At 40.4% G+C, this 12,778-nt stretch overlaps 1 long non-coding RNA gene across 1 annotated transcript; it reads right to left on the bottom strand.

The window, feature by feature from the left end:
* Positions 1 to 11,482: 11,482 nt before the first annotated feature.
* LOC128544350 (uncharacterized) lies at positions 11,483 to 12,533 on the bottom strand. The gene is made up of 2 exons (XR_008365779.1): positions 12,326 to 12,533; positions 11,483 to 12,101 (listed from the first exon to the last, which is right to left on the bottom strand). It is a non-coding gene; the product is annotated as an uncharacterized LOC128544350 (long non-coding RNA).
* Positions 12,534 to 12,778: the final 245 nt, after the last annotated feature.

Genomic DNA, 12,778 nt, shown 5'->3' with positions numbered 1-12,778 from the left:
TTAATGCAGGCAGCTACAGGAAGCCAGTGCAGGGAGCAGAGGAGTGGTGTGGTGTGGTGTGGGAGAACTTGAGAAGGTTAAAAACAAGACGTGCTGCTGCATTCTGGATCAGTTGCAGAGGACGAATTGTGGACAGAGGCAGGCCTGCTAGGAGTGATTTGTAGTAGTCCAGTCTTAAAATAACAAGGGACTGAACAAGCACCTGAGGTAGCCTGTGAAGAAAGAACTGGGTGGATTCTTCTGATATTGTAAAGAAGAAATCTACAAGAGCGAGTAAGGTTAGAGATGTGTGGGGAAAATGACAGATGGTTGTCCACGGTTACCCCAAGATTGCGGACGGTGGCTGCAGGAGTGATTTGATTTTTGTCCAGGGATATCACAAGGTCTTGACCTGGGGATGAGTCTCAAGGGATGAACAACAGTTCGGTTTTACTCAGATTGAGCTTTAGCTGATGAACTGCCATCCAGGATGAGATGTCTGCCAGGCATGCTGAGATCCAGGTGGAAACCTGAGTGTCAGAGGGGGGAAAGGAGGGATTAAATTGGGTGTCATCTGCATAACACTGGTATGAAAAACCATGCGATGATATGATAGAGGGAGAACAGAAGAGGACCAAGTACTGAGCCCTGTGGGACACCAGTAGAGAGTCTACATGGGGCAGATGTAGATCACCTCCATGTTACCTCATTTGACCTATCTTCTAGGTAAGAAGCAAACCATTGCCATGCTGTTTCACAAATTCCAAGGCTTGTATGAATAGATAATAAAATCTTGTGGTTTACTGTGTCAAATGCAGCTGACAAGTCCAGGAGGATGATGACAGATGACAATTTAGCAGATCTAGCAGCATGAAGCTTCTCAGTGACTGACAGAAGGGCAGTCTCTGTGGAATGTGCCACTTTAAATCCAGATTGGTTGGGATACTTAAGGTTGTTCTGTGAGAGATAAAGAGACATTTGGTTGTAAACAGTCCTTTCAAGTATTTTGGAAATAAAAGAGAGAAGTGAAACTGGACGATAGTTGTTAACTTCTGATGGGTCCAGGCAGGGTTTCTTGAGGATGGGAATAACCCTTGCCTTCTTAAAAGTAGCAGGAACATGACCAGATGATGTGGAATGGGTAATGATGGTTGTGGTGAAGGGTAGGAGGTCTATTGAGATGGCCTGGAGCATTGTCAAAGGGATTGGCTCTAATGAACAGGTGGTGGGGTTAGATGACAAGATGATCTGCTGAATCTCATCAGATAACAGGTTGGAGAATTCTGCTAAGGAAGGGAAGGGAAGGTCCTGAGGTTCTGCTGTAGGAATTTGGTTGGGAGCGAAGGACTGGAGGATTGCTGCAATTTTCCCATCATAGAATGTGGCAAAATCCTCAGCAGTCACAGAGGAAGGGGCAGGAGGGGTCGGTGGGCCAGAATCATTTACATAATCCCACTCGGTCTGATCCTTCAACGTCATGGTCTTAACTATCACTTTTATGCCGATGACATTTAACTTTACTCTATCTGTACACCTACTCCATCTGCCCAAATTGACAAAATCTCTGCTTGCATGAAGGATATTAGAGATTGGCTAAATTTAAACTTTCTGAAACTTAACATGGACAAAACTGAAATAATTTTCATCGGAACCCCAGCACTCACCAGCAACATCTCGATCCAATCCCTTTTTTAAAAGAAGTGATGCTTACAGTTGGAGAGCCACTTCTAAACATTATTAATTCTTCATTATATCTAGGTCACGTCCCTAAACCTTTCAAGTTGGCAGTTATTAAGCCACTTCTTAAAAAAATCTAATTTGGACGTGAATGAAATAAATTACAGTCTGATTTCAAACCTTCCGTTCATATTAAAAATATTAGAAAAAGTAGTATCAGCTCAAATATGCACATTCTTGCAGGAAAACAACATACTTAAAGAATTTCAGTCAGGTTTCAGGCCCCATCATAGTACAGAAACTGCACTAGTTAAGATTGCATACAACTTGTTTTTAGCTTCGGACCAAGGCTGCATCTCAATACTAATCATACTTGATCTTAGTGTTGCACACTTCTTATAGATCACCTACAAAATCATATAGGTATTCAAGGGCAGGCATTAAAATTATTTAGACCATACCGGTCTGATTGATACCATTTTGTTGATCTGAATGGAGAACCGTCTGGTGTAATGCTAGTGAAATATGGGGTCCCACAAGGGTCAATTTTAGGACCTCTGCTGTTCTTAATATACATGCTTCCCTTGGGTAACATCATTAGAAGACATGGGATTAGTTTCCATTGTTATGCTGATGATACCCAATTATATATATACCTAGAAAATGGTTCTGGCCTTGACTGGTGTTGGCAATTGTTTCTCTGGGGACTTGACAGTTCGATAGTTCAGGACTGGAACTTCTTACAAGTCTACCTGGGTCTTCAATAATTACCTGGACTCCATATTAACATCCATTAACATCAGCTATTATAGCTGAACTGCCTTCCACCCTACACACTGTATGAATGCAGATCATTTACTGCTTTCTGTTTCACCCAAATGAGGATGGGTTCCCTGTTGAGTCTGGTTCCTCTCAAAGTTTCTTCCTATTACCATCTCAGAGAGTTTTTCCTTGCCACTGTCGCCCTCGGTTGCTCACCAGGGACAAACTGACCATTTTGATGCATACAAATTCACATTTCATACAAACTTAAATAATTCTTTTGACTGTGTAAAGCTGCTTTGCGGCAATGAAAATTGCTAAAAGCGCTATACAAATAAAATTGAATTGAATTGAATATATTTCAACAAAACCAGATAAAAATACCCAAGTTGTCTAGATTAACTAAGTGTGTCTAGGACATAAAATATTGGATGACCAATAACTTTCTTTTACTAAATTCAGATAAGACGGAGTTATTACTTATCAGCCCAAAAACCAGCACACAACAGCTTTCACAATTCAGCCTGCATTTAGAAGGATGTACTGTTACTACTAGCTCAACAGTAAAAGACCTGGGCGTTATATTAGACAGTAACTTGTCCTTTGAAAATCATATTTCCAATATCACAAAAACAGCCTTTTTTCCATCTTAGAAATATTGCCAAACTTAGGAGCATCCGTGTCTGATGCAGAAAAGCTAGTTCATGCATTCATGACCTCCAGACTGGCCTGTAATTGTAATGTATTACTAGGTGGTTTTCCTGCATCCTCAATAAACACGCTACAGTTAGTCCAAAATGCAGCTGCAAGGGTTCTTACTAGATCCAGAAAATATGATAATATAACCCCAATATTATAATCCCTGCACAGGCTACCTGTTCAGTTTAGAACTAATTACAAAATAGTATTACTTACATACAAGGCTCAAATGCTTTTTAGCTCCTACTGTACATACCTAACCAGTCTTCTGATACGCTACAATTCACCAAGCTCCTTAAGATCACAAAACTCCGGACTTCTGGCAGTTCCCAGAATTTTAAAATCTACAAAAGGGGGTAGGGCATTTTCATATTTAGCTCCAAAGCTTTGGAATAGCCTTTTAGACAGTGTTCGGGAAGCAGACACGGTTTCCCAATTCAAAATTACACTCAAGACACATCTCTTTATTCTGGCGTACACGTAACTCATCCCATAATCTCATACTCCAGTACACCTATCCTGAAAAGCAACTACGCTAATTCTCTCCATCTGTTCTGTATTTTTCTACCCCGAGGCATCTGGAGATTGTGCCAGCGTTAGTAGACAAAGGCCAACCCTGCAAGGTTTTTGAGGCATCCAGAGAAGGACCAGCTCCAGCTGGATTCTGCTTTATGATGGTTGGAGCTACGCATGCTGCTCCTGTGCTTCCAGTGACCCAGACCCCATCTGCCCTCTGCACCTACTGACTCCCTGTGCTGAACTGGACTTCATGTTAATTTAAATAACTTCTGTTATATTGGACTTTCACCTGCACAACACACATGATGTTATTTCTATCTGTTATAACCCAAATGAGGATGGGTTCCCTGATTGAGTCTGGTTGCTCTCAAGGTTTCTTCTTATTGCCATCTCAGGGAGTTTTTCCTTGCCACCATCGCCGTCACCCTTGGCTTGCTCATCAGGGACATTTCATTCATCATTTATTTATCTCATTATTATCTAGACACATTTTTCTCGCACATACACACTTCCAAACATTTTCTTTTCTAAAAATTTATTTAATTTTTGTGAAGCTGCTTTGAGACAATGACCATTGTTAAAAGCGCTATATAAATACAATTGAATTGAATTGAATTGAATTTGGAACTATACCTCTAGAACCACCACACTAAGCACTGTGGGCCCCAGGGCTGTGTGCTCAGTCCCCTGCTGTTCACGCTGCTGACTCATGATTGTGTAGCAACACACAGCTCCAATCATATCATCAAGTTTGCTGATGACATGACTGTGGTGGGTCTCATCAGCAAGAACAATGAGTCAGTGTTCAGAGAGGAAGTGCAGAGGCTAACGGACTGATTAAAGACCACAACCTGTCTCTGAACGTCGATAACACAAAAAAGATGGTTGTTGACTTCAGGAGGACACAGTGCGATCACTCTCCGCTCAGCATTGATGGCTCTTCTGTGAAGATCGCCAAGTGCACAAAATTCCTGGGTGCCCACCTGGAGGAGAACCTCACCTGGTCCCTCAACACCAGCTCTCTGCACAAGAAAGCCCAGCAATTTCTTTTCTTCCTGAGACCATCACCAATCCTCACCACCTTTTATAGAGAAAATATCGACAGCATTCTGAGCCACTGCATCACTGTCTGGTTTGGCAATTGTGCCATATCAGACCGCAAGACTCTACAGCGGATCGTGAGGACAGCTGAGAAGATCATCGGGGCCTCTCTCCCCTCTATCAACATCTAGACCACACGGTGCATCCGCAAAGCCACCAGCATTGTGACTGACCGGACACACCCCTCACACTCACTCTTCACCCTCCTGCCATCTGGTAAAAGGTATGGAAGCATTTGGGCACTCACATCCAGACTGTGCAACAGCTTTTTTTTCACACGCCATTAGTCTCTTCAACACAAATGGACTGGACTAGTAAATACACACACACAATCACACACACACACACAACCATCACCTTAATAACATTGGGACTGAACTGACAAACACACATGCACAAGCATACTGATCAACAACCATCCAACAAATTGAACATACCGACCTGAAATTTAAATGTCTCTTCTTAGTTAGTTACCTGGTCAGTTTTGTTAATTTATGTTGTAACTTTATGTCGTATGTAGCAACTTGGTCCTGGAAGAACGTTGTTTTGTTTCATCATGTCTTGTGTACTAAACTGTATATGGTTGAAATGACAATAGAAGCCTACAGTACTTGACTAGACTTGACTTGACTAAACATCATGGGCAGTGAGGTGGACGTTGTGGACAGCTACAAATACCTGGGTGTTCACATTGACAATAAACTGGACTGGTCAAAGAACACTGATGCTGTGTACAAAAAGGTCAGAGTCGTCTGTACTTTCTCAGGAGACTTACGTCTTACCTTCAATGTATGCAGAACTATGCCTCACATGTTTTACCATTCTGTGGTCTCCAGCATTATCTTCCCTTCTGGGGTAGCAGATTAAAATCAGCTGATACCAACATGACAAGTGCATGAAAAAAGCGGGCTGAGAGGAGGATGCTGAGGAAACTTCTCAGTATCATGGACAATACATTACATCCCCTACACAAGTCACTAATTTCATACAGGAGCACGTACAACCACAGACTGGGACTACCAAAGGCTAAAACTAAACACCACAGGACGTCATTTATACCAGTGACAATCAAACTCTATAACTCTTCCGCCTTCATTCGGAAGCTGTCATGACAAAATAATCAAAAGAACTTCATATCAATATCACATGCAAACAATTTCCTTCGGGATTAATAAAGATCTTATCTTATCTTAAATAACAAATAGGCCTAGATGTTTTTTTCAGCTTTATTATATAATCATCTTTACTGGATCTCTGGCTTCCTTCACATTATAAGAACTAGACAGGGAGTTTAGCTTGAGGTCCTGGAGGTCTCCGGAGCAAAGTTGCACCGTGGACGATTAAATAAAAAGAATGGCATGACTTTAAAGGTATAGAATAAAAAAAAATATCACAAATTACTTTTTGGACAAAGTTTTTCCCTTAATAAATAAAATTATCATTTTAAAACTGCGTTTTGTATTTACCCAGGTCATTATTGTGAAATATAAAAATTTGTTTGATAATCTTACATGAGAAATATGCGAAAATGTAAAGTTTTTCACTTTTTTACAACACTGTACATTATATGGCATTACATTATCATTAGTAAAACCACCAAAAAATAAATAACACTAAATATACTATTCATAAACTGCTATAGTTATCATCTATAATGTTATCAATAAAAGAAGTAGCTAAGAATTAATCATACTAGCTTGATTATAAATACATATTTGGACATATATTACAGAGATACCATAGCTAATTGTTTACACCAATGTGTTTAATAGAATAAACAAGATTGCTATTTTTTTAATGCCAACTATTTACACCCGGCTCTCCATTTTTTTCCATTCTTTCTCTAAATGTAGCATTAGTGAATGGAACAGTAACACCTGATTACTTTAAAGTACAAAGTGAAAATTATAATGTAATCATGGTATAATTCACTGTAGTCCATATAATGGGTTTTCTGTTTCATGTCAGACTTCCCTTTTGTCAGCCTCAATAGTCTCTTGAATGTTAGCATTTAGTTTGCAACCTATTCCAGAAAGACAGCTTTAACACACTGAGTGGAGTACTCACACACAGGAGAGAGCACACTCACATGCAGGGTTAGAACACTGCACACACACACACACACACACACACACATTAAGCACCATTAGTAAGACATCAGGTTTCCTCTCTTGCATTAATTTCAGCGCCTTCTTCCCTTTCTCTTACAACGCCAGATAAAAAAAAAAGAAGAAAAAAAAGAAGTTGAAGTACAACAGGTGTGTGTTAGCAGGACTATAAAGATATGTTTGCTACTGCACAGCTGTTTTTGCTAATTTTGAGATAATTAAAGACTTACTTTTTTTAATTATAATTTAAATAATGTTGTGCAGTAGTTTGGTATTAATATGTTTTTGTTCACAGATCATAATAGTTTAATGTATATTTTAATGCATTTTCCCAGTATAACGTAGTCTAGTTAATGTAAAATGGTTTTGTTTAAACTTTTCTGCTCACAGGAAACACCACCAGTGGCTCCACCACAGCAGCTAAAGACATTTCAGTTAGTCACAACCATGATTTCCACTGGTGAAAGTACAAACAACAGACTAGACTAGTATTTTTTAACTTCTGTTAAAAAAAAAAAACTCCTGCTGATGTTTTGCTAATCAACAAATAATGAAACAATTAATACTTTTGTCACGGTCAAACACCAGAGGGCGCCATGCTCCCGGACTCCATTTTGTATTTCCTTTGTTTCCTTTGAACTTCATTTTGCAGAGTGCACCTCGGTCAGGTGATGGGAGCACACCTGAACCGAGGTTAGCTAATTATGTTTGTTATAAATAGTCTGCCTAAGTTAAGTTTCGTGGTCTGGCATCTGGGATCCGTTCTTCATACGTCGCTAACTCAGTTAGCTGGATTTAATTGTTGTGGATTTGTCCTGATCTTGGATTGTTTCGTTCTTCTATGCGCTTCTCGCATTTGTTGTCATAGCAACATATCCGTAAGCTTGAACCTGCTCGGGAGCAGGTTTATTTCATGTAAACAGGATTTAGCCTGTGCTCCTGGCTGGTTATGATTGGTTGAAATGGCGAGGTCACATCTGATTGGTTAAAGAGCACGACTGACTCACGTGGAAAAAGAAAAGTATATGCCCCCTGCCATGGACTCTCACACACACACACACACACACACACACACACACATCATCGTTATCAAATATTATATATGAACATAAATTCATAGGTTTAGTATTATCAAATATGATATTACTATTATAATAAACCATAGGCATGAGATAGCCGTCAAGACCATTAATACAAATTCTTGTATAATGTTTATTTAAAACACATTTATTTTTCAGGGGTTTGTCATAAATTATTTAAATAAATATTTATATATATTAAAAATAAATATTTTATAATGATACATTGAATGAAACCAATTTTATTATAAAATAAACAATATAAAAGTATACATAATATTACAATTTTTTCATATACAAGATATTTATTTTTATATTGATTATTTTATTGTCTCATGTAAATTGTAATTTGTATAGCGATTGTGTGTGTGTGTGTGTGGGGGGGGGCAATCCATGGCAGGGGGGCATTTCAGCGCATAACACCTGTTACAAAAAAAAGTTGAGCCGCTCTTTTTCCATTTCGTCAACCAATCAAAGGGGTTGTGATCAGTGTTTCTACTGTCGATGCATATCGCCTTTTAAACCAACGCACGGGCGCGCAATAATTCTAGACAACTCAATCCAGCTATACTAATCATTAACAACAGGTGAGCTCGAAGAACCGACTTAGCCAGATCGTAATTAGCACGATGATCTCATCTTAGATGTGTCAGTTCATCTCGGATGTGTCAAGCGGCGTATGAAGAAGGGACCCCTGTTTAGTAAAGTGGGTGTTTATGTTTCCTCATCCTGGTGTCATGCCATTTCCCCTAGCTCCTGGGGTCCGTTCTTCATACGTTGCTTGACACATCTGAGATAAACTGAATTACTGTGTTGCTGTCTCGTGCCTAGAGTTTATTATAATAGTAATATCATATTTGATAATAATAAACCTATGAATTTATGTTCATATATAATATTTGAAAGCGATTATGTGTGGGTGGGGGATTCCTTGGCAGGGGGGCATATACTTTTCTTTTTCCACGTGAGTCAGTCCATGTCAGTCGTGGTCTTTAACCAATCAGATGTGACCTGGTGGTTTCTGTTGGAAGTTCCTGTTTTAGTTTGCCCCTTTGCTTAAGTTTTGTGTAGCTCCTTTTAGGACGTGGTGTTCATTTGTGTTCAGTTTTCCTTAATAAAGACTATTCCCCAATGATCACCTCTGCTTATATACCTCGTTACTCAAAGCCCACACGCAGCACCCGATACAGAATGACAGACCTAAAAAGTAGTATAGCAGAGGGGCCTCCCCTGGATAATTTGTTGGGGACTATGATCATGACGTCGGGGCAAGCTGACCTCGTGGGTAGTCAGCTTGCCATCCGACGGAACAGCGTGGAGCACGCAGGAGCGATGCACTGCAGTGCTCAGAGAGAGACTGGAGAGGATGAGCGAGCAACGCAGCCAGATTGGAGAGGATCGTGGCTGGCAACACGACGAGTGCCCCCAAGAGCAACAAAACGATGGAGCCAGGGGTAAGGAAAAAACCCAGTCGTTGTGTCGGCAAAAGGGGCACGGCGTGGAGCACCAACGGCAGAGGCGAGTGCTCCAACAGCTGGCTGGAGAGCTCATCCAGCAGGTTAATGTGTGCCGGGCAAGCAACGATTATGAGCGCATTCAAACCCTCCTGGAGTTGGGTACACGGCTCCAGGACCAGCTCGGTCAGCTTGACAGTATAGGCCCAGAATCTCCAGTCAGCCTTAGTACAGGCCCAGTTGTCTGGGAGAGCCCAGTGAAAGGCTCCAGTTGTCCCGGAGAACCCAGTGGAGGGTTAGCTCCTGGTTTGTCCTATTCTTGGTTTCGTTCTGTTTGTTTCTCCTAGTATATGTTTCTCCTTGTATGTGTTAGCTCCTAGCCATGTGTATCTTTTAGCCATGTGTTAGCTTCTAGCCATGTGTATCTCCTAGTCTGGTGTTAGCTTCTAGCCTTGTGTTTCCCCTAGTCATGTCTAGCACCTAATCTTGTTTAGATCATAACCTTGTTTTCTGCTTGTTATGTTTCGCCCTAAGTTTTCCCTTTTGCTTAAGTTTTGTGTAGCTCCTTTTAGGACATGGTGTCTATTTGTGTTCAGTTTTCCTTATTAAAGACTATTCCCCAATTATCACCTCTGCTTATATGCCTCGTTACCCAAAGCCCACACGCAGCACCCATTACAACTATAGCATTGCCACTTTGTCACAATAAAAATTGCACTTGAATGGCTGCACTGAAATTAAAATTTTTTATTTTAAATTTAGGATTTATAATCTTTATATATATATATATATATATACAGTGGGAGCCACGTCAAACAGCCGCTTGGAGCATGATAGGTCCATGACAGGACCGTGACAGGACCATGATCGATCCGTGCACGGAATGTGATCCCCTGCGATGACGTAGTTAACGATGCTCCGCCCCATAAAAGCCCCCATGCGCTTTCTAAAAAGATGGTTGCAATGCTGTATAATTCCGCCAGATGGAGCATTGACTGCTTCTGCAGTGTCCAAGCAGCCGGTTACTATATTTAATATATATAACATAACTTACGTCAACATAGTTTCATAAATAGATGATGTGGTAAAAAAGAGGGATAAAAAAACGATTCATAAAACAGATTTAAATCACTCAATACACAACCCATGATGCTTATGCTATGTAGGTACGGAATACAAGTGCAGGCTATGTACAGTATTTTACATTACGGTGTATTTTATCTATTTCCGTTTAATACACTGGTAGATAATAGGTGCGTTCGACTTCATGCGGCGCTGCATAGACCGATCGCCGGCTGACTTGAAGTAGTGCATGCCGGTTAGAAATTTTGTCCGACTTGAACCGGCGCCGACGCCACGTGACGTTCACGTGTGGCATCAAAGTAACGCGAGAGCGTTTCGAGTACAGCCGGCTTGCTCAGCCAGCGCAGCATTTCAGGAGAGACTGCGCCAGGCTGTGATGACGTCACAGCTTCTCATGATTGGCCACATTCACCACATGACGATGATCACGAGTCTTTCGTGCCTTAATCCATATAATTGCATAATAAATCAATTTGCATGCCATTTCGTGAATTTTTTCCTTTAAATTCTTTATGTTGGATTTGTGCATAAGTTTATTGTACTTTTTTCATACAGACCACTTATAGTATTCAGCTGCATATTTAAGTAATATTTTTAATGGAATAACTAAAATGTCACAGAGATTTTAATGTAATGTGGTCAACATTGAATGATGCTGAAATCTGTAGTTGCTGCTTCACTTGGATGTGTTGCATTGTGCTAGTGTGCATTGTCCAGTGAAAAATACAACATTTAGATCACTTTTATACACTGGTATAAATTATAATAAAGACAAATACATTGTGCTTGTGCATCTATGATTTTTCTCGGTAGCTTCACACACCTTGAGTATAGTCCCATGGTCTCTCATTTCGCATATATAAAGACCATGCATTACCAAGTGCAAGAAAAAACAAAATGAATTATATAAAAATGAATGTGAAGGACAGCAAAGGAAGAACCTTTACGCTTAAGGTTTCCAAGGAAATTGCAGAAAGAATGAAAACTGGTAAGTAAATGGAAGAACTGGAATAAATACAAGTTAACAATGATTTGTGTGATTTTTATTAAATTTTTCAACAAAACAACAGCAGTGGTACAGGTATCTTAACAACAGGCAACATTCTAATGGCTATAAATTCTTAAATGCAAAGACAAAAATAAAAACAAATCACAAAACAAGTTTAGAAAGGCATAGTCAATGGAGACCTTCAAGAAAGTTCCAGAGAGAGGACTGTGTGATAGTTTTGAGCATTTCCCCAGATGTTCCTCTCTGATGTCATGGCAAAAGTTACAGCCGTTGACACAAAACAAGGTAAACACTTGTGATGAACAAACACATACTGGACACATAAGTGACAACTAAATTTTCAGCTTTCTCTCTAAATAGCTCCTACAGTATCAGCGATCTAGCTTGTGCTGCAGTGTTTCCCCACCTCCTTCTCTATGTCCCTCTACCTCCACTGAGTCACCTGTACCCCTAAATCTCAGTTTTGTGAAACCACCAACCAGCCAGTGCCCTGTGCAACAGACACCTATTAGCCAGGACCTACCGACTACCACCCTAAAAACCGATGCAGTGGGTGGTAATCCTTCAGGAGCCAGAAACCCATCCTCCGTCCAGATAGACCGCCCTGAATCACAAGGTATGGCACCTAAGACTGGAAAAAAGATGCATGTGTTTGCAGTGGTAAAAAACTTTTTTTCAGAAATCACACACAAAATGACGTTGCTACTTTTGGACCTTACAAAAACTTATCAGCAACTCTACTTCCGCAACAAAACTGCTTTTTATAAAAAGCTACAAACTACTTTTTCACAAAAAGGATACACCTTGTCAAGTGAAAAAATTAGAAAAAAGTTAACCAACATGTTAACTACTTACAAAAGAGTTAAGGATCGCCGCCGTGCAACTGGGGAGGGAAAGCAAACCTGGGAGTACTACACAGTAAGTCTAAGACTGCACTGTATAAGATCATTTTGCATCTTATTACAAAGTCACTTTCGTATCACATTGTGCTTTTTCTGCAGCAAATGGATGAGCTATTTGGGTCCTCTGGAATAGGAACTGCACCACCTGGAACTATCTGCTCTACTCCTCTTTGTGTGGAAGATCCACCTCCTCAAAACAGGCCTCCATCAATCTCTCTTCCTCAAGCTCAGGCAGCAGGTGCTTCTGTAGAGGAGCAGCCGGGGACCTCTGCCAGGACAAGCATGGCCAGGAGGCAGAGATCCTCACAATTTTTTGAGGCATATGAAGCGCATGCAGAATGAAGAATAGCTGTGCTTGAGTCTCTTGTAAGGCTGGACCTGAAGAGATGGCGTCAACTAAAAGAGA

The sequence above is a fragment of the Clarias gariepinus genome, chromosome 1 (assembly GCF_024256425.1).
Source record: "Clarias gariepinus isolate MV-2021 ecotype Netherlands chromosome 1, CGAR_prim_01v2, whole genome shotgun sequence".
Classification (NCBI taxonomy): domain Eukaryota; kingdom Metazoa; phylum Chordata; class Actinopteri; order Siluriformes; family Clariidae; genus Clarias; species Clarias gariepinus.
Note: the sequence above shows the minus strand (reverse complement) of the source record. Positions and strands in the feature narration are given on the sequence as shown.